The sequence below is a fragment of the Heterodontus francisci genome, unplaced genomic scaffold (genome assembly GCF_036365525.1).
Source record: "Heterodontus francisci isolate sHetFra1 unplaced genomic scaffold, sHetFra1.hap1 HAP1_SCAFFOLD_113, whole genome shotgun sequence".
Taxonomy (NCBI): Eukaryota; Metazoa; Chordata; class Chondrichthyes; order Heterodontiformes; family Heterodontidae; genus Heterodontus; species Heterodontus francisci.
The window spans coordinates 5600980-5625000 of NW_027141007.1; positions in this window are offsets into that span (position 1 = coordinate 5600980).

A 24021-nucleotide genomic window follows, 5' to 3' on the forward strand; every position below is an offset into this window, starting at 1 on the left:
GGTCACCGAGCTCCATGCTGAATACTTTCCATCTACTAACACCCTCTGTCTTCTATGGGCCAGACAATTTTGTATCCAGACAGCCGCAGTGTGGTCTTCCTGACCACACATTTCATCTCTCCTGCTCCACTCATGCTGTGGAAGCTTGGATCCATAAAATGGTGTGAGCTGCACTGCCGGTCACATCCAGCACATTGTACAGGACACCCAGGCTGGCCGGGGTGCTCGTGTCGGTGTAACGTGTGTGTGTCTGTAGTGTGAGGAGAGGTCTGAATATGAAGTCGATCAGCCATTTCAGCAACTTTGATGTACGTCTTTGATACTTGGTCCTTGCATGTATCCTGACCACCTGTGTTAGTCACTCTCAGCTGAACATACATTCAGCAGCACGAGGATCCCCCTCTAGTGTTAGTTAAAAGGACCAGGCGTCCAACTTGCAGGTGAGGGGCTTTTGACTTACTTCTGTTATTACAAAGTTAGTGGAGGTGCTGTGGATGGTTTTCTGGAGGTTGTGTTATGAGCTGCTGCAGACATTCAGGGAGGAGAGAGGACTTGGTGACACAACTCTGTACGATGAATGGGGACTGTAGTTACAGTGTCTCTGCGTCTGTAACATGATCAACAAATGGAGCAGAAGCTGCAGAGAGAGGGAAAGCTCTGGAAAGAAAGAGGAGGAATGGCCTCTGCCCTACCCACCCTGGGTTTCCAAGAGCAAAAAGAGCAGTGGTCCTAATATTGAGCCCAGGGGAACACCACTGTATACTCCCATTGAGTCTGAACAACAACCTTTCACCACTTCTCTCTGTTTACTGTTCCTTAGCCAATGTTATATCCACACTTTCACTGTACCTTTAATCCATAGTGTTCAGTTTTCCTAACCTGTCTATTGAATGTCACTTGATCGAACACCTTTTGAAAGTCCATATATCTCACTTCAATCACACCACCCTCATCAACCCTCTCCATTGTTTTATCAAAGAACTCCATCAAGTTCACCTCAGCACCACCTCTCTCCACTCCTCCACTGTTGTTAAATTATCAGACTGATTATCCGACACCCAGTACTGGATGAGCAGAAATTTCCTCCAATTAAATATTGGGAAGACTGAAGCCATTGTTTTCACTCCCCACTCCAACTCTGTTCCCTTGCTGTTGATTCCATCCCTCTTCCTGGTGACAGTCTGATATTCAGACAATATGTTTACAGCCTTGGTGTCACATTTCACCACAAAATGAGCTTTAACCTCATTTTCAGGGGATCATTACAACCGCCTATTGCCACCTCAGTAACATCGCCTGACTTCACCCCTGTGTCAGCCCATCTGCTGCTGAAACCTCATTCATGCCTTTGTCACCTCTCGATGTGACTGTTCCAACTCACTCCTGGCTGATCACCCACATCTACTCTCTGTAAACTTGAGGTCATCCAAAACTCTGCTGCCCATGTCTTAGCTCACACCAAGTCCCGTTTATATCTCACTGACCGACATTGGCTCCCAGTCAAGCAATATCTTGATTTTAAAATTCTCATCCTTGTTGTCATATCTCTCAATAGCCTCGCCCCTCCCTATCTCTGTAATCTCCTCCAGCTCCAGAACCCATCGAGACATCTGTGCTCCTCTAATTCTGGTCTCTTTTACATCCGTTATTTTAATCACTGCACCACTGGCGACCGTGCCTTCAGCTGCCGGGGCCCAAGCTGCAGTATCCTCCCTACACATCTCCGCCTCTGCACCTCTCCATCTCACTTTCCTCCTTTAAGACATTCCTTGAAACCTTCCTCTTTGGCTAAGCTGTTGGTCCTTTGACTTAATATCTCCTGTTGTATCTCAGTTCGCACTTTGCTTCATAATGCTCCTGTGAAGCACCTTGGGATTTTTTATAACATTAAAGGCAATATCTAAATATAAATTGTTGTTGTTGTTGTTGTTTGCCAGACATCAATAGTCTTTAGCATATCCAGGTTGCTAACCATTTACTATCCAATGTTTTTACAAGCAACAAGTATTTTTCTCTTGGGTTGTCACGTCTACAAATGTCCCCAGTCGTGACACTAGTCTGACTCGTCAGTAATTACAGCATTTATCGCATATCTCCTTTTTTATACAGGATGTAAGATTTACAATCCTCCAATCCTCTGTCATCACACCCATATCCAAGGAGGATTGGAAGATTCTGGCCAGTGCCTCTGCTATTTCCACTATTCCTTCCCTCAGAAACCCCTATACATCCATTCAGACTGGGTAAGAGTTCCAGTTTATTGTGGTTCAAAAAGGTGTTGGATAGAAAGGTGTTAACTGAAACTGTTTGTTCAGTGACTGTAATTAATGTCAGTCTCCATGGACCGAATTGTGTCACAGGAGGGTTTCCCTCTCCTATTAATATGGGACTCCTTTCGATGTGTTATCCCATACTGTCAGCGGGAGCATCACGCCCGGCACTCACAGGGATCAGCGGCTCCAGAGACAGGGAGAAGATAGATCAGAATCTGAGAACAATGGGTCAGAATCTGAGAACAATGGGTCAGAATCTGAGAACAATGAGTCAGAATCTGAGAACAATGGGAAAGAATCTGAGAACAATGGGTCAGAATCTGAGAACAATGGGTCAGAGTCTGAGAACAATGGGTCAGAATCTGAGAACAATGGGTCAGAATCTGAGAACAATGGGTCAGAATCTGAGAACAATGTGTCAGAATCTGAGAACAATGGGTCAGAGTCTGAGAACAATGGGTCAGAATCTGAGAACAATGGGTCAGAATCTGAGAACAATGGGTCAGAATCTGATAACAATGGGTCAGAATCTGAGAACAATGGGTCAGAATCTGAGAACAATGTGTCAGAATCTGAGAACAATGGGTCAGAGTCTGAGAACAATGGGTCAGAATCTGAGAACAATGTGTCAGAATCTGATAACAATGGGTCAGAATCTGAGAACAATGGGTCAGAGTCTGAGAACAATGGGTCAGAGTCTGAGAACAATGTGTCAGAATCTGAGAACAATGGGTCAGAATCTGAGAACAATGGGTCAGAATCTGAGAACAATGTGTCAGAATCTGAGAACAATGGGTCAGAGTCTGAGAACAATGGGTCAGAATCTGAGAACAATGTGTCAGAATCTGATAACAATGGGTCAGAATCTGAGAACAATGGGTCAGAATCTGAGAACAATGGGTCAGAATCTGAGAACAATGGGTCAGAGTCTGAGAACAATGGGTCAGAATCTGAGAACAATGGGTCAGAATCTGAGAACAATGGGTCAGAATCTGAGAACAATGGGTCAGAGTCTGAGAACAATGGGTCAGAATCTGAGAACAATGGGTCAGAATCTGAGAACAATGGGTCAGAGTCTGAGAACAATGGGTCAGAGTCTGAGAACAATGGGTCAGAATCTGAGAACAATGGGTCAGAGTCTGAGAACAATGGGTCAGAGTCTGAGAACAATGGGTCAGAATCTGAGAACAATGGGTCAGAATCTGAGAACAATGGGTCAGAATCTGAGAACAATGGGTCAGAGTCTGAGAACAATGGGTCAGAGTCTGAGAACAATGGGTCAGAATCTGAGAACAATGGGTCAGAATCTGAGAACAATGGGTCAGAGTCTGAGAACAATGGGTCAGAGTCTGAGAACAATGGGTCAGAGTCTGAGAACAATGGGTCAGAATCTGAGAACAATGGGTCAGAGTCTGAGAACAATGGGTCAGAGTCTGAGAACAATGGGTCAGAATCTGAGAACAATGGGACAGAGTCTGAGAACAATGGGTCAGAGTCTGAGAACAATGGGTCAGAGTCTGAGAACAATGGGTCAGAGTCTGAGAACAATGGGTCAGAATCTGAGAACAATGGGTCAGAGTCTGAGAACAATGGGTCAGAGTCTGAGAACAATGGGTCAGAATCTGAGAACAATGGGTCAGAGTCTGAGAACAATGGGTCAGAGTCTGAGAACAATGGGTCAGAATCTGAGAACAATGGGTCAGAATCTGAGAACAATGGGACAGAGTCTGAGAACAATGGGTCAGAATCTGAGAACAATGGGTCAGAATCTGAGAACAATAGATTGGAATGTTCCAACAATGAGCAAGAGTTTATCCTCAGAACTTCACGATCTTTCTACACATTATGATCGGTTCTCATTAAACTTTCGCATCTACCTCGCACTTCGGATTGCTCAATACATTTATTATCCCATCCTCGGTCTTGTTGGTGTCCCTGGTTAGTATCTGTTTCCAGGTATTTATTCCTTAAACCATGTTTAACTGTATTATATTCCTGTAATTTACTCTACCCTCCTTGCTGCTGTTGTTAATCCCGGTGAATATCTCCAGTAATTACCTTGATTAACCATGTTTAACTGCATTACTGCTCCTGTAATTTTCTCTGCCCTCCTTTCTGCTGTTGTTATTTCTGCTGAATCTCTATCTCCAGAAATCAGCTGTGTAAACCACTGCTAACGGTATTTCAGTTCTTGTAATTTACTCTCTCCTCTTTGCTGCTGATACTGTCTCTATTTCCAGCTAGGAGATCTGTAAACCCTGTTTACTGAAATACTGTTCTGGAACGTAAATTGTGGGAAGAGAGAAGACAATGTCATTGGTCCATTGGTCTCCATCACAAACTCCATCCCCTATCTGTGAACCACATACCCGATCCTGAGGCTGAACCAGACAGTTTACAACCTCTGTGTTCTATTTTTACCTTACTTGAGTTCATCTCCAAATTCTCTCCATCACCAACCCTGTCTACTACCACCTGAGTAATATCACCCGTCTCCACTTCTGCCTCAGCCCATCTGCTGCATAAACCCTCATATGTGCCTTTGTTAAATCCACACTTGACTATTCCGAATCTCTCCTGGTCACCCTCCCAGTTATAAACCTCCATAAACCACAGCCCATCCAGAACTCTGCTGCCTGTATCCTAACTCACACCAAATCCCGATCACCCATCACCCCTGTGCTCACTGATCTACAATGGCTCACGGTTTGGCAGCACCTTAATTTTAATATTCTCATTCTTGAGTCTGAATCCCTCCATGGCCTCACCACTCCATTAGTCCCATTCTCTTGTGCATTTCCCATATTTCTGCAAATAATATGCCTTCAATCTTTTCTCAATTCTCTTTTTAAAGTGAATTTCTTTCTCTCTGTATCTGTTCCTAGCCACGATTTTCAACTCCACAGAACCCACTGTTGCTCAGGGCGCAGAAGATGGGACCCATAAAATGATGCGAACCACACAGCCGGCCACTTCTAGTGTGGTCAGCACAGTGTCCCATGGTGGGCAGTACACTTGTGTGGTCAGCACAGTGCCCAATGGTGGACAATGCTCTAGTATGGTCAGCACAGTGCCCCATGCTGGACAGGGCTCTAGTATGGTCAGCACAATGCCCCATGCTGGACAGGGCTCTAGCATGGTCAGCACAATGCCCCATGCTGGACAGGGCTCTAGTATGGTCAGCACAATGCCCCATGCTGGACAATGCTCTAATATGGTCAGCACAATGCCCCATGCTGGACAGGGCTCGAGTATGGTCAGCACAATGCCCATGCTGGACAATGCTCTAGTATGGTCAGCACAATGCCCCATGCTGGATAGAGCTCTAGTATGGTCAGCAAAGTGCCCCATGCTGGACAGAGCTCTAGTATTATCAGCACAATGCCCCATGCTGGACAGAGCTCTAGTATGGTCAGCACAATGCCCCATGCTGGACAGAACTCTAATATGGTCAGCACAATGCCCCATGCTGGACAGGGCTCTAGTATGGTCAGCACAATGCCCCATGCTGGACAGAGCTCTAGTATGGTCAGCACAATGCCCCATGCTGGACAGGGCTTTAGTATGGTCAGCACAGTGCCCCATGCTGGACAGGGCTCTAGTATGGTCAGCACAATGCCCCATGCTGGACAGGGCTCTAGTAGGGTCAGCACAATGCCCCATGCTGGACAGGGCTCTAGTGTGGTCAGCACAGTGCCCCATGCTGGACAGAACTCTAGTATGGTCAGCACAATGCCCCATGCTGGACAGGGCTCTAGTGTGGTCAGCACAGTGCCCCATGCTGGACAGGGCTCTAGTATGGTCAGCACAATGCCCCATGCCGGACAGGGCTCTAGTGTGGTCAGCACAGTGCCCCATGCTGGACAGGGCTCTAGTGTGGTCAGCACAATGCCCCATGCTGGACAGGGCTCTAGTGTGGTCAGCACAGTGCCCCATGCTGGACAGAAATCTAGTATGGTCAGCACAGTGCCCCATGCTGGACAGGGCTCTAGTGTGGTCAGCACAGTGCCTCATGCTGGACAGAGCTCTAGTATGGTCAGCACAATGCCCCATGCTGGACAGGGCTCTACTTTGGTCAGCACAATGCCCCATGCTGGACAGAGCTCTAGTATGGTCAGCGCAATGCCCCATGCTGGTCAGGGCTCTAGTATGGTCAGCACAATTCCCCATGCTGGACAGAGCTCTAGTATGGTCAGCACAATGCCCCATGCCGGACAGGGCTCTAGTGTGGTCAGCACAGTGCCCCATGCTGGACAGGGCTCTAGTGTGGTCAGCACAATGCCCCATGCTGGACAGGGCTCTAGTGTGGTCAGCACAGTGCCCCATGCTGGACAGAACTCTAGTATGGTCAGCACAATGCCCCATGCTGGACAGGGCTCTAGTGTGGTCAGCACAGTGCCCCATGCTGGACAGGGCTCTAGTATGGTCAGCACAATGCCCCATGCCGGACAGGGCTCTAGTGTGGTCAGCACAGTGCCCCATGCTGGACAGGGCTCTAGTGTGGTCAGCACAATGCCCCATGCTGGACAGGGCTCTAGTGTGGTCAGCACAGTGCCCCATGCTGGACAGAAATCTAGTATGGTCAGCACAGTGCCCCATGCTGGACAGGGCTCTAGTGTGGTCAGCACAGTGCCTCATGCTGGACAGAGCTCTAGTATGGTCAGCACAATGCCCCATGCTGGACAGGGCTCTACTTTGGTCAGCACAATGCCCCATGCTGGACAGAGCTCTAGCATGGTCAGCACAATGCCCCATGCTGGACAGAGCTCTAGTATGGTCAGCACAATGCCCCATGCTGGACAGGGCTCTAGTATGGTCAGCGCAATGCCCCATGCTGGTCAGGGCTCTAGTATGGTCAGCACAATTCCCCATGCTGGACAGAGCTCTAGTATGGTCAGCACAATGCCCCATGCTGGACAGGGCTCTAGTATGGTCAGCACAGTGCCCCATGCTGGACAGAGCTCTAGTAAGGTCAGCACAATGCCCCATGCAGGCCAGGGCTCTAGTACGGTCAGCACAGTGCCCCATACTGGACAGAGCTCTAGTATGGTCAGCACAATGCCCCATGCTGGACAGGGCTCTAGTATGGTCAGCACAGTGCCCCATGCTGGACAGGGCTCTTGTATGGTCAGCACAGTGCCCCATGCTGGACAGGGCTCTAGTATGGTCAGCACAATGCCCCATGCTGGACAGGGCTCTAGTGTGGTCAGCACAGTGCCCCATGCTGGACAGGGCTCTAGTATGGTCAGCACAATGCCCCATGCTGGACAGGGCTCTAGTGTGGTCAGCACAGTGCCCCATGCTGGACAGGGCTCTAGTATGGTCAGCACAATGCCCCATGCTGGACAGGGCTCTAGTGTGCTCAGCACAGTGCCCCATGCTGGACAGAAATCTAGTATGGTCAGCACAGTGCCCCATGCTGGACAGGGCTCTAGTGTGTTCAGCACAGTGCCTCATGCTGGACAGAGCTCTAGTATGGTCAGCACAATGCCCCATGCTGGACAGGGCTCTACTTTGGTCAGCACAATGCCCCATGCTGGACAGAGCTCTAGCATGGTCAGCACAATGCCCCATGCTGGACAGAGCTCTAGTATGGTCAGCACAATGCCCCATGCTGGACAGGGCTCTAGTATGGTCAGCGCAATGCCCCATGCTGGTCAGGGCTCTAGTATGGTCAGCACAATGCCCCATGCTGGACAGAGCTCTAGTATGGTCAGCACAATGCCCCATGCTGGACAGGGCTCTAGTATGGTCAGCACAGTGCCCCATGCTGGACAGAGCTCTAGTACGGTCAGCACAATGCCCCATGCAGGCCAGGGCTCTGGTATGGTCAGCACAGTGCCCCATGCTGGACAGAGCTCTAGTATGGTCAGCACAATGCCCCATGCTGGACAGGGCACTAGTATGGTCAGCACAGTGCCCCATGCTGGACAGGGCTCTTGTATGGTCAGCACAGTGCCCCATGCTGGACAGGGCTCTAGTATGGTCAGCACAGTGCCCCATGCTGGACAGAGCTCTAGTATGGTCAGCACAATGCCCCATGCTGGACAGGGCTCCAGTATGGTCAGCACAGTGCCCCATGCTGGACAGAGCTCTAGTATGGTCAGCAAAATGCCCCATGCTGGACAGAGCTCTTGTATGGTCAGCACAATGCCCCATGCTGGACAGAGCTCTAGTATGGTCAGCACAATGCCCCATGCTGGACAGGGCTTTAGTATGGTCAGCACAATGCCCCATGCTGGACAGAGCTTTAGTATGGTCAGCACAATGCCCCATGCTGGACAGAGCTCTAGTATGGTCAGCACAATGCCCCATGCTGGACAGGGCTCCAGTATGGTCACCACAATGCCCCATGCTGGACAGGGCTCTAGTGTGGTCAGCACAATGCCCCATGCTGGACAGGGCTCCAGTATGGTCACCACAATGCCCCATGCTGGACAGGGCTCTAGTGTGCTCAGCACAATGCCCCATGCTGGACAGGGCCCGAGTATGGTCAGCACAATGCCCCATGCTGGACAGGTCTCTAGTATGGTCAGCACAATGCCCCATGCTGGACAGGGCTCTTGTATGGTCAGCACAATGCCCCATGCTGGACAAGGCTCTAGTATGGTCAGCACAATGCCCCATGCTGGACAGGGCTCTAGTATGGTCAGCACAATGCCCCATGCTGGACAGGGCTCTAGTATGGTCAGCACAATGCCCCATGCTGGACAGGGCTCTAGTATTACCAGCACAATGCCCCATGCTGGACAGGACTCTAGTGTGGTCAGCTCAATGCCCCATGCTGGACAGGGCTCTAGTATTTTCAGCACAGTGCCCCATGCTGGACAGAGCTCTAGTATTATCAGCACAATGCCCCATGCTGGACAGGGCTCTAGTATTACCAGCACAATGCCCCATGCTGGACAGGGCTCTAGTGTGGTCAGCACAGTGCCCCATGCTGGACAGAGCTCTAGTATTATCAGCACAATGCCCCATGCTGGACAGGGCTCTAGTGTGGTCAGCACAGTGCCCCATGCTGGACAGGGCTCTAGTATTACCAGCACAATGCCCCATGCTGGACAGGACTCTAGTGTGGTCAGCACAATGCCCCATGCTGGACAGGACTCTAGTGTGGTCAGCACAATGCCCCATGCTGGACAGGGCTCTAGTATTATCAGCTCAATGCCCCATGCTGGACAGGGCTCTAGTATGGTCAGCACAATGCCCCATGCTGTACAGGGCTCTAGTATGGTCAGCACAATGCCCCATGCTGGACAGGGCTCTAGTATGGTCAGCACAATGCCCCATGCTGGACAGGGCTCTAGTATTATCAGCACAGTGCCCCATGCTGGACAGGGCTCTAGTATGGTCAGCACAATGCCCCATGCTGGACAGGGCTCTAGTATTATCAGCACAGTGCCCCATGCTGGACAGGGCTCTAGTATTATCAGCACAGTGCCCCTTGCTGGACAGAGCTCTAGTATGGTCAGCACAGTGCCCCATGCTGGACAGGGCTCTAGTATGGTCAGCACAGTGCCCCATGCTGGACAGGGCTCTAGTATTATCAGCACAGTGCCCCATGCTGGACAGGGCTCTAGTATGGTCAGCACAATGCCCCATGCTGGACAGGGCTCTAGTATGGTCAGCACAGTGCCCCATGCTGGACAGGGCTCTAGTGTGGTCAGCACAGTGCCCCATGCTGGAAAGGGCTCTATTGTGGTCAGCACAATGCCCCATTCTGGACAGGGCTCTAGTGTGGTCAGCCCAGTGCCCCATGCTGGACAGGGCTCGAGTATTATCAGCACAATGCCCCATGCTGGACAGAGCTCTAGTGTGGTCAGCACAGTGCCCCATGCTGGACAGGGCTCTAGTATTATCAGCACAGTGCCCCATGCTGGACAGGGCTCTAGTATGGTCAGCACTTTGCCCCATGCTGGACAGGGCTCTAGTATGGTCAGCACAATGCCCCATGCTGGACAGGGCTCTAGTATGGTCAGCACAGTGCCCCATGCTGTACAGGGCTCTAGTGTGGTCAGCACAGTGCCCCATGCTGGAAAGGGCTCTATTGTGGTCAGCATAATGCCCCATGCTGGACAGGGCTCTAGTGTGGTCAGCCCAGTGCCCCATGCTGGACAGGGCTCGAGTATTATCAGCACAATGCCCCATGCTGGACAGAGCTCTAGTGTGGTCCGCACAGTGCCCCATGCTGGACAGGGCTCTAGTGTGGTCAGCACAATGCCCCATGCTGGACAGGGCTTTAGTATGGTCAGCACAGTGCCCCATGCTGGACAGGGCTCTAGTATGGTCAGCACTGTGCCTCATGCTGGACAGGTTTCTAGTATTATCAGCACAGAGCCCCATACTGGACAGGGCTCTAGAGTGGTCAGCACAATGCCCCATGCTGGACAGGGCTCGAGTGCGGTCAGCCCAGTGCGTCATGCTGGACAGGGCTCTAGTATTATCAGCACAGAGCCCCATGCTGGACAGGGCTCTAGTATGGTCAGCACAATGCCCCATGCTGGACAGGGCTTCAGTATGGTCAGCACAATGCCTCATGCTGGACAGGGATCTAGTATGGTCAGCACAGTGCCTCATGCTGGATAGGGCTTTAGTATGGTCAGCACAATGCCCCATGCTGGACAGGGCTCTAGTATGGTCAGCACAATGCCTCATGCTGGACAGGGCTCTAGTATGGTCAGCACAATGCCTCATGCTGGACAGGGCTCTAGTATGGTCAGCACAGTGCCTCATGCTGGACAGGTCTCTTGTATTATCAGCACAGAGCCCCATGCTGGACAGGGCTCTAGAGTGGTCAGCACAATGCCCCATGCTGGACAGGGCTCTAGAGTGGTCAGCACAGTGCCCCATGCTGGACAGGGCTCTAGAGTGGTCAGCACAATGCCCCATGCTGGACAGGGCTCTAGTGTGGTCAGCCCAGTGCCTCATGCTGGACAGGGCTCTAGTATGGTCAGCACAGTTCCCCATGTTGAACAGGGCTCTAGTATGGTCAGCACAGTGCCTCATGCTGGACAGGGCTCTAGTATGGTCAGCACAATGCCCCATGCTGGACAGGGCTCTAGTATGGTCAGCACAGTGCCCCATGCTGGACAGGGCTCTAGTATGGTCAGCCCTGTGCCTCATGCTGGACAGGGCTCTAGTATGGTCAGCACAATGCCCCATGCTGGACAGGGCTCTAGTATGGTCAGCACAGTGCCCCATGCTGGACAGGGCTCTAGTATGGTCAGCCCTGTGCCCCATGCTGAACAGGGCTCTCAAGTGGTCAGCACAGTGCCCCATGCTGGACAGGGCTCCAGCGTGTCATACTATGTTTGTGATACTCATGTGAGGATAGTTTTGAATGTGACTTCAATGTCCCAACCAGACAGCTTTGAGTACGTCTTTGAAATCAGGTCTCGGCATGACCACTGTCTGCTTGTGTTAGTCACTGTCAGCTGAATATACATTTAGCATCACAATGAATCCCCTCTAGTGTTATTTAAAAGGACCAGGCATCCGACCTACAGGTGAGTGGCTTTTGACTTACTTCTGCTGTTGTAAAGTCAGTGCAGGTGTTGTGGATGGGTTTCTAGAGGTTGTGTTGTGAGCTGCTGCAGACATTCAGGGAGGACAGAGGATTTGGTGACTCAACTCTGTCAGAGGTATGGGGACTGTAGTTACAGTGTCTCTGTATCTGTAACATGACCCACAAATGGAGCAGAGACTGCAGAGAGCGGAAGCTCTGTAAAGATGGAGGAGGGACTCTTCCCTACCCACCCCGGGTTTTCCAAGAGCTCTTTTCCTACCTACAATTAACCCAAGAGCAGTGTGTGAGGTGACTCTGATTCAATAAGGAGGTGGTCGCAGAGTTGTGTCACCTCCTGTAACACGACCTGTAGCCTCACGCCAGGGTGAGGACGGAGCTGTCAGTGGCCGTTAAGGTCAGTTTCATTGAAAGTCTATATATCTGGTTCTTCCCAGGCAGGAGAAGTAGACACATACAGCATAGTCTTGTAGAAATCAATGGAGTCGTAGAGTCATGCACAACACAAAAGGAGGCCATCTCTCGCTGGAGTAATACAGTCAGTGCCACTCCCAGCTCATTCCTCATATACCTGTAAGTTAACTTCATTCAGTTTCCTTTTGAAATCATTGATTGTCTCGGCTTCCACAACCCTCATGGGCACTGAGTTCCAGCTCATTAACATCCACTGTGTAAAAAAGTTCTTCCTCATATTCCCCTACATCTCTTACCCAAAAGCTTCCATCTGTGTCCCCTGGTCCGTGTTTCATCAGTTCATGGGAACAGTTTTTCCTTGTCTATCTTATCTTAGCCTATCATAATCTTGTACACCTCTATCAAATCTCTCTCAAATTCCTTTACTCCAGGGAGAACAACTCCATCTTCTCCAAACTCACTTTGGAACTAAACCCCCATCCCTGGAACCATTCTGTTAAATCTCCTCCGCACCCTCTCAGGGACCTTCACATCCTTCCGAGTGTGGTGACCAGAACTGGACATAGTTCTCTCGTTGGGGCCTAACCAAATCTTTATAAAGTTTCAGCATAATTTCCCTGCTTTTGTATCTTTGCCCCTCATGATGAAGCCCAAGATCTGATATGTTTTGCCAAACATTCTCCTAATTTGTCCTGCCACCTTCACAGATCAATGCATTTGGAGCCACAAGTCCCTCTGTTCCTGCACAATCCTTAGAACTGTGTCATTAAGTCTATATTGCCTTCCTATTCCTTCTGACAAAATGCAACAGCTCACACTCCTCTGTATTAAATTCCACCTGCCACTTCTCTGTCCATTCTGCTAGCCTATCTATATCCTGTTGCAGACAGTTTGTAACATCCTCACTGTTTACCACTCCTCCAAGATTGGTATCATCAGAAAACTGTGAAATTCTACTTTGTATTCCAAGAACCATGTCACTTATATATAAAGCAAAAGAAAAACTGTGGTCCTAACACTGACCCTTGGGGAAAATAACTGTCTACCATCTTCCAGTCTGAAAAACAACCATTTAACACATTTCTCTTTTTGCTCTCCTTTGCACAATTTTTGATCCAATTGGATGCTATTCCATGAGCTTCAATTTTGTTAACCAAACTTTTGTTTGGTTCTCCATCAAATACTTTCATAAACTCCATGTAGACAACATCCACCACATTCCCTTCATCAACCTTCTCTGATCATCGAAATAAATTCAATTCCCTCAGTCAAGCATAACCTGCCTTTTAGAAATCCGTGCTGACAATCCTTAATTAACTCAAACCTCTCCAAGTGTGTGTCGTTCTTTTTCCCTGATTATTGTTTCTAAAACCTTCCTCACAACTGATTTTAAACTAACTGACCAGTAGTTACCAGGCCTGTGTATTGTCCATTTATAACTCTGGGAGGTGAGGGTGGCCATCTTTGTCATCATTTTCTCCCTCAGCAGGGAGAAGCAGGATGTGAGATCCCATGGCTTTGTCAGGATAGCGGGAATCCTGATGGTGTCCGTGGCTCTGAGGGGCCCCCATGTCAACGGGGAGAGGTACAGTTACTGAAAGAACTCTCACTCCATTAATGCACAGTTGGTGTCTGAGCATGCCCAGTCCATCATGTTGGTGAATGTCCTCTATCCTGGCAGCAGCCACCATACCTTCATTCTGAAGCAGTCAACCAGTCCCAACACTGCGGGTCTCCATGCAGAACCAGAATGCGACTCCTCGGAGACAAAGAAAACCCCCTCTAGACACAGCTCGTGTTTCTACACCCCCAAACCACATCCCACCACCAACCAACCTCACACAATTAACATGTGTATAACGTGAGCAATGAAGTCACCAGGAACATGGTGGAACTGGCCATCGGTGTGATGAAGCAATGCTTCTGACGTCTGATCCGCTCGGGGTGAGCCCTCCAGTACACACTGGAGCAGGTGTCCAAGTTCATGCTGTTCTGATGCACCCTTCATATCATCACCATCATGAGGACACAGGCATTGGCACCAGGAATCCGCAGGCTAGCTCAGGAGGAGGAGGAGGCAGGGAGGATACTTCCTGGATGCCTTCGACCCTGACAGGCTGTCGGAGAGTCCCTGCTAAGATTCCGGTTCCCATAGGATAACTTCCCTTTCCCAACACGGATCCCCCATTCTCCACCATTACTCCCATCTGAGACGCCCCATCACTGTGTTATTACAGCACAAAAGGAACTATTCAGTCCGACGTGTCTGCATCGCCTCTCCGAATGAGCAATTCCTAATCCCATTCCCTGTCTTCTTCCATCAACGCTGCACATTCTTCCTTCTAATACACCAGTTTATTCAGCTTTAGCATGTTTTTGATGTGGTCACCCAACAGCTGAAAATTATGCAGGGAGAGAGGGAATGGGTGATCCCCAGACAGTCCAAAAGAATCAGGCAGGTAGTGCTGCAAACCCTTGAGTGCATCTCACTCTCCAACAGGTATTCAGTTCAGACTACTGAGGAAAGTGATGCTTCACCTGGGGAGTGCAGCCAGAGCCAAGTCCGTGTCAACACGGGTGGCTGAGCTGCAGAGCGGGGTCGAGGGATGACTGGAAGAGCCATAGTGATCAATAGTCAGGGGAACAGGGAGGCGTTTATGTGGCCACAGACGTGAATCGAGGATGGTGTCATGCTTGTCTGGTTCCAGGGACAAGGATGTCACTGAGCGACTGCAGAGCATCTTGAAGGAGAAGGGGAACAGCCAGCTGTCATGGTCCACATCGGAACCAAAGACAAAGGTAGAAAGAGGAATGTCGTCCTGCAGTCAGAATATATGGAGCGAGGGAAGAAATAGGCCAGCAGGACCTCAAAGTGGTAACTTCTGGATTACTCCCAGTGCCATGCACAACTGAGTATAGAAATAGAAAACGAAGACAGATGAATGTGTGGCTGGGAAGATGGTGCAGGAGGGAGAGCTTCAGATTCCTGGGACATTGGGACCAGCTTTGGATTAGATGGGACCTGTACAGGCCGGACTGGTTGCACCTGATCGGAGACGGGACTGGGTTACTTGCAGAACGTTTTGCGAGTGCTGTCGGGGAGGGTTTAAATTAGTTTTGCAGGGGGATGGGGACCTGAGGGTAGAATCAGTAGGGACAAAACCTGAAACGAAAATAGAAGGCAGAAAATTAATGGATGAGTCCAGGAGACAGAGGAAAAGAGGGTTAGAATTCTTTTTTAAAAGAGGTTGGCAGTGCTCAAGGGTATCTATTTCAATGCAAGGAGTATAGCAAATAAAGTAGATGAGCTGAGGGCACAGATAGACAGGTCGCAGTATGATATCATAGCTATGACAGAAACATGGCTGAAGGAGGGACAGGAATGGCAGCTCAACGTTCCTGGTTACAGGGTTTTCAGACACGATAGGGAGGGGGATAAGAACGGAGGGGAAGTGGCAATTTCGGTCAAGGAATCTATTGCAGCTGTGAGGAGGGATGATATGTTGGAAGGTTCATCAAATGAGACCATATGGATTGAGCTAAGGAACCAGAAAGGGACAATCACACTGCTGGGAATGTGATCCCGACAGCCAAATAGTTAGAGGGAGATAGAAGATCGGATATGTAGGCAAGACTCTGAGAAGTGCAAGAACAATCGGACAGGAATAGTAGGGGATTTTCATTACCCCAATATTAACTGGGATAATTTTAGTATGAAAAGAATTGAGGGAGCAGAAATCTTGAGGTGCATTCAGGAGAACGTTTTTGACCAGGATGTAACAAGTTCAACAAGAGAGGGTGCCGTTTTTAGACATTGTTTTAGGAAATGAAGATGGGCAGGTGGAAGGAGTAGCAGTGGGGGAGCATTTTGGTGGGAGTTATCATAATTCAGTTAGTTTTATCTAAATTATGGGACAGGACAAGAGATATATCAGCAGTTAGAGTTCTCAATGGGGAAAGTTGTACCCCAGGCTGTTCAACTGAGGAAACAGCTGTTTGAAGGTAATTCAGTCTCAGAGCAGTGGGAGGCATTCAAAGGGGAGATTCCAGAGGTTCAAGATAAACATGTTCCCACAAAAAAAAAGGGTGAGGCGGCCAAATCTCGAGTCGCATGGATGTCAAGGAGCCGACACGGTAGGATAACGCAGAAAAGGAAAGCTTCTGTCCGACACTGAGAACTCAATACTGCAGAAAGCCGAGAGGAGTATAGAAAGTGGAGGCGTCAAATCAAAAAGGAAATTAGGAAAGGAAAGAGAGGGCATGAAAGAATATTGGCAAGCAAAATCAAGGTGAACCCAAAGATGTTTTCTCAATACATTAAGAGGAAGAGGATAACTAAGTGGAGAGTAGGCCCCATAGTAGATCAGAAAGGTAACCTTTGTATAAGGGTGGAAGATATTGGACTGGTTCTTATTCAGCACTTTGCGTATGTCTTCAGAAAAGAGGGGGGATTTAGATATTGTCGTTAAGGAGGAAAAGTGTGAATTATTGGATATAATAAACATAGGGAGAGAGGAAGTATTAATGGGATTAGCATCCTTGAAAGTTGATAAATCACCACAGCCGGATGAAATGTACCCCAGGCTGTTCAAAGAAGCAAGAGAGGAAATAGCAGAGGGTCTGCCTACCATCATTTCCCAATCTCACTAGATACAGTTGTGGTGCCGGTGTATTGGAGAATTGCTAACGTTGTACCTCTGTTTAAAAAGGGAGCGAAGGATAATCTGAATAATTACAGGCTAGTCAGTCTAACCTCAGTAGTGGGCAAATTATTGGAATCTATTCTGAGAGACGGGATAAACTGTCATTTAGAAAGGCACAGGTTTATCAAGGATAGTCAGCATGGATTTGTTAAGGGACGCTCTTGTTTAACCAAATTGATCGAATTTTTTGAAGATGTTACAGGGAATATAGATGAGGGGAGTGCAGTTGATGTGGTCTACATGGATATTAGCAAGGCTTCTGACAAGCTCCCACCTGAAAGATTGGTTCAAAAAATAAAATCCCATGGCGTCCAGAGAAATGCAGAAAAGCGGATACAAAATTGGCTCAGTGGCAGGAAACAAAGGGTAATTATTGACAAGTATTTTTGCGACTGGAGGACTGTTTCCAGTGTCATTCCACAGGGCTCAGTAATGGGTCCCCTGCTTTTTGTGGTCTATATTAAAGATTTAGACGTAAATGTAGTGGGTATGATCAAGACGTTTGCAGACGACACAAAGATTGGCCATGCGGTGGATAGCGAGAAGGATAGCTGTCGGCTGCAGGAAGATATTGACGGTCTGGTGAGATGGGCAGAAAAATGGGATTCGACCTGGTTAAGTCCGAGATGATGCAATTGGGAAGCTCAACCAAGCAAAGGAATACACGATTACTAGGACAATACTGAGAAGTGTAGAGGAAGTAAGGGACTTTGGAGTGAATGCCCACAGATCCCTGAAGATAGCAGGACAGGTCAATAAGGCAGTTAAGAAGGCATATGGAATCCTTTCCTTTATCAACCGAGGTATAGAATGAAAGAGCTGGGAGGTTATGCTGGAACTGTCTTAATCATTGGTTAGGCCACAACTTGAATACTGTGTGCAGTTCTGGTAACAGAAAGGATGTAATTGCACTAGAGAGGGTTCACAGGAGATTTACGAGGATGTTGCCAGGACTGGAAAAATGCAGCTAAGAGGAAGTATTGGATCGGCTGGGGTTGTTCTCCATGGAACAGAGAAGGCTGAGGGGCGATCTGATTGAAATGAACAACATTTTGCGTGGCCTGGATAGAGTGGAGATGAAGGGTCTATTCACATTATCAGAAAGATCAGTGACTGGGGGACATAGATTTAAAGTGATTGGTAGAAATATCAGAAGGGAGTCGAGGAAAAACATGTTCACCCAGAAATACAAAATTGCCTCAGTGACAGGAAGCAAAGAGTAATTGTTGACGGGTATTGACTGGAGGACTGTTACCAGTCGTGTTCCACGGGGCTCGGTACTGGGTCCCCTGCTTTTAGTGGGGATCTGGAACTCACTTCCTGAAAGGATGGTTGAGGCAGAAACCCTCTACTCATTCAAAAAGAGCCTGGATGTGAACCTCAAATGTCATAATCTGCAGGGCTAGGGATCAAATGCTGGATTAGAATAGGTGGATAATTTTTCAGCTGGCACAGACACGATGGGCCAAGTGGCCTCTTTCTGTGCCTTAAACTTTCTACGATTCTATGATTCTATCACACGAAACACGCTATCCTCGTTAACACTCACAATTATGTCAACAAACTATCAAGATGATCAGAAATGATTTTCCATGAAGCTATCCGTGCTACTCGCCATTTATTAAGACATGATTTTACAAGCAAGAAATATTTTTGTGCTGGGTTATGGCCTCAACAATTTTCCAAGAATCAGCATTGGACTGATAGTTACAGGGCTTATCCAACCTCTCCTTTTTTAAACAGGGTGTAACATTTACAGCCCTCCAGTTCTCTGGCATCTTTTTTTATTCATTCATGGGATGTGGACATCGCTGGATAAGCCAGCATTTATTGTCCATCCCTAATTGCCCTTGAGAAGGTGGTGGTGAGCTGCCTTCATGAACCACTGCAGTCCACGTGGGGTAGGTACACCCACAGTTCTGTTAGGAAGGAGTTCAAGTATTTTGACCCAGTGAAAGAGAAGGAACAGTGATATAGTTCCAAGTCAGGATGATGTCTGGCTTCGAGGGGAACTTGCAGGTGCTGGTGTTTCCATACATCTGCTGCCCTTGTCCTTCTATGTGATAGAGGTTGTGTGTTTGGAAGATGCTGTCTAAGTAGACTTGGTGCGTTGCTGCAGTGCATCTTGTAGATGGTACACACTGCTGCCTCTTTGCGTTGGTGGTGAAGATAGTGAATGTTGTGGATGGGGTGCCAATCAAGTGCTGCTTTGTCCTGGATGGTGTCGAGCTTCTTGAGTGTTTTTGGAGCTGCACCCATCCAGGCAAGCAGAGAATATTCCATCACACTCCTGACTTGTGCCTTGTAGATGGTTGACTGGCTTTGGTGAGTCAGGACGTGAGTTACTCGCCTCAGGATTCCTCGCCGATGACCTGCTCTTTTAGCCATGGTATTTATATGGCTACTCCTGTTCAGTTTCTGGTCAATGGTAGCCCCTAAGATGCGATAGTGGGGGATTCAGCTATGGTAATATCATTGAATGTCAAGGGGGATGATTAGATTATCTCTTGTCGGAGACCGTCATTGCCTGGCGCTTGTGCAGAGTGAACGATACTTGCCAATTATCAGCCCAAGCCTTGACATTGTCCAAGTCTTGCTGCATTTCTACACGGACTGCTTCAATATTTGAGGAGTCACAAATGGTGCTGAAAATTGTGCAATCATCAGCGAACATCCCCACATCTGACCTTATCATTAAAGGAAGGTCATTGATGAAGCAGCTGAAGATGGTTGGGCCTGGGACACAACACTGAGGAACTCCTGCAGTGATGTCCTGGAGCTGAGCTGATTGACCTGCAACAACCACAACCATCTTCCTTTGTGCTAGGTATGACTCCAACTAGCAGAGAGTTTTCCCCCTGATTCCCACTGACTCCATTTTTGCTCGGGCTCCTTGATGCCATACTCAGTCAAATGCTGCCTTGGTGTCAAGGGCAGTCACTCATACCTCACCTATTGAATTCAGCTCCTTTGTCCATGTTTTAACCAAGGCTGGAAGGAGGTCAGGAGCTGTGCGACCCTGGCGGAAACCAAACTGAGCGTCACTGAGCAGGTTATTGCGAAGCAAGTGCAGTTTGGTAGCATTGTCGTTGACACCTTCCATCACCTTACTGATGTTTGAGAGTAGGCTGATGGGGCGGTAATTGGCCGGGTTGGACTTGTCCTGCTTTTTGTATGCAGGACATACCTGGGCAATTTTCCACATTGCAGGATAGAGGCCAATGTTGTAGCTGTACTGGAACAGTTTGATGGGGGAACAGAAGTTCTGGAGCACAGGTATTCAGTACTATTTCCGGAATATTGGCAGGGCCCATAGCCTTTGCAGTATCAAGTGCCTTCAATCGTTTCTTGATATCACGCAGAGTGAATCGAACCCTGAGAAACAGTACTGTATACTCCCCTCCACCTCCAGTCTGAACAATGACTGTTCACCACTTCTCTCTGCTTTCTGTCCCTCAGTCAGTGTCATATCCACACTATCACTGTCACATTAATCCATGTCATAACAAGTCTATGAAATGTCATTTGATCACAGGCCTTTTGAAAGTCTATATACATAAGTGGATATACACGAGTAGGGGAGGAAGATGTTGGTATGGTTCTTAATGAATACTTTGTATCTGTCTTAACAAAAGAGGGGAACGATGCAGATATTGTGGTTAAGGAGGAGGAGAGTGAATTATTGGATCTGATATACATAGGGAGAGAGGAAGTATTAATGGGATTAGCATCCTTGAAAGTTGATAAATCACCAGGGCCAGGTGAAATGTATTCCAGGCTGTCAAATGAAGTGAGAGAGGAAATAGCAGAGGGTCTGACCATCATTTTCCAATCCTCACTGGATACAGGTGTAGTGCCAGAGGATTGGTGAACTGTTAACATTGTACCTCTTTAACATGGAGCAACGGATAGACCAAATAATTGCAGGCCAGTCAGTGTAAACTCAGTAGTGGGAAAATTATTGGAATCTATTCTGTGAGACAGGATAAACTGTCACTTAGAAAGGCTCAGGTCAATCAAGGACAGTCAGCATGGATTTGATCAGTGAAGATATTGTTTGACCAACTTGATTGAATTTTTCGACAACGTAGTAAGGATGATAGATGAGGGTAGTGCTGATGATATGGTCTACATGGATTTTGGCAAGGCTTTTGACAAGGTCCCATGTGGCATACTAGGTAAAACAAATAAAATCCCATGGAATCCAGGGAACTGCAGCAAGCTGGATACAAAATTGTCTCAGTGACAGGAAACAAAGGCTGTTTGTTGACGGGTGATTTACTGACTTGAGGTCTGTTTCCAGTGGCGTTCCACAGGGCTCAGTACTGGGTCCCCTGCTTTTTGTGGTGTATATTAACGATTTGAACGTAAATGTAGGGGGCATGATCAAGATGTTTGCAGATGGTACACAGATTGGCCGTGCAGTAGATAGCGAGGAGGATAGCTGTAGGCTGCTCGAAGATATTGATGGCAGAAAAGTGTCAAATGGAATTCAACCTGGTTAAGTATGAGACGATGTAATTGAGGAGGTCAGACAAGGCAAAGGGATAGACGATCAATCGGAAAATACTGAGAAGTGTAGAGCAAGTGAGGGACCTTGGAGTCAATGTCCACTGATCCCTGCAGGTAGCAGTTCAGGTCGATAAGGTGGTTAAGAAGGCATATGGAATCCTTTCCCTTATTAGCTGAGGTATAGAATACAAGAGCAGGGAGGTTAAACTAGTACTGTATAAATCATTGGTTAGGCCACAACCTGAGTACGGGGTGTAGTTCTGGTCACCTCATTACACAAAGGATGTAATTGCATGAGAGAGGCTACTGAGGAGATTTACAAGGACTGGAAAAATGCAGCTCTGAAGAAAGATGAGATAGGCTGGGGCTATTATAATTGGAACAGTGAAGGCTGAAGGGAGATCCGATTGAAATGGACATAATTTTGTGGGGCCTGGATAGAGTGGAGGTGAAGAGTCTATTCATCTGAGCAGAGAGATCAGTGACAAGGGCGCAGTGACTTAAAGTGCTTGGTAGAAGGATTAGCGGGGAGTTGAGGAGAAACTTGTTCACCCAAAAATACAAAATGGGCTCAGTGGCAAGAAACAAAGGGTAATTGTTATAATATAAGCAAAATACTGCAGAAGCTGGAAATCTGAAGTAAAAACAAGAAATGCTGGAAATACTCGGCAGGTCTGGCAGCATCTGTGGAGAGAGAAGCAGAGACTGTAATTAATGTCAGTCTCCATGGACACACCACAGCCCAGACCCTGAGACTGAAATAAATGCACACACACACACACACACAGACACACAGAAACACACACACACACACCGCAGTCCAGACCCTGAGACATACATATATACACACACACAGAAACACACACACATACACCAGAGCCCAGACCGTGAGACTTATATATATGCACACACACACACACAAAGCCCAGAACCTGAGACTTATATATATGCACACACACACCACAGCCCAGACACTGAGACTGATATATATGCACACACACACACACACACAGACCACAGCCCAGACACTGAGACTTATATATATGCACACACACACGCACACACACACACACACACTCACCACAGCCCAGACACTGAGACTTCTATATATGCACACACACACGCACACACACACACACCACAGCCCAGACACTGAGACTTATATATATGCGCACACACACACACACACCACAGCCCAGACACTGAGACTTCTATATATACACACACACACACACACACACACACATACACACACACACACACACACACACATACACACACACACACCACAGCCCAGACACTGAGACTTATATATATGCACACACACACACACACACACACACACACATACACACCACAGCCCAGACACTGAGTCTTCTATATGTGCACACACGCACACACACACCACAGGCCAGACACGGAGACTTATATATGTGCACACACACACACACCACAGCCCAGACACTGAGACTTATATATATGCACACGCACACACACACACACACACACACACACACACACACACACACACACACACACACACACACACACACACACACACACACACCACAGCCCAGACACTGAGACTTATATATATGCACACACAACGAACACACACACACACCACAGCCAAGACACTGAGACTTATATATATGCACACACACACACACACACACACACACACACACACACACACACACACCACAGCCCAGACACTGAGACTTATTTATATGCACACACACACACACACAAGCCACAGCCCAGACACTGAGACTTATATATATGCACACACACACGCACTCACACACACACACACACAAAGACCACAGCCCAGACACTGAGACTTATATATATGCACACACACACGCACACACACACACACACCACAGCCCAGACACTGAGACTTATATATATGCACACACACAAGCACTCACACACACACACACACCACAGCCCAGACACTGAGACTTGTATATATGCACACACACACGCACACACACACACACACCACAGCCCAGACACTGAGACTTATATATATGCACACACACACAAACACACACACACAGACAACAGCCGAGACACTGAGACTTATATATATGCACACACACACACACACACACACACACACACACCACAGCCCAGACACGGTGACTTATATATATGCACACACACACAACACACACACACACACACACACACACACACACACACACACACACACACACACACACACACACACACACACCACAGCCCAGACACTGAGACTTATATATATGGACACACACACACACACACACACACACACACACACACACACACACACACACACACACACACACACCACAGCCCAGACACTGAGACTTACATATATGCACACACACACACAGACACACACAGACACACACACACCACAGCCCAGACAATGAGACTTATATACATGGACACACACACACACACACCACAGCCCAGACTCTGAGACTTATATATATGGACACACACACACACACACACACACACCACAGCCCAGACACTGAGACTTATATATATGGACACACACACATACACACACACACACACCACAGCCCAGACACTGAGA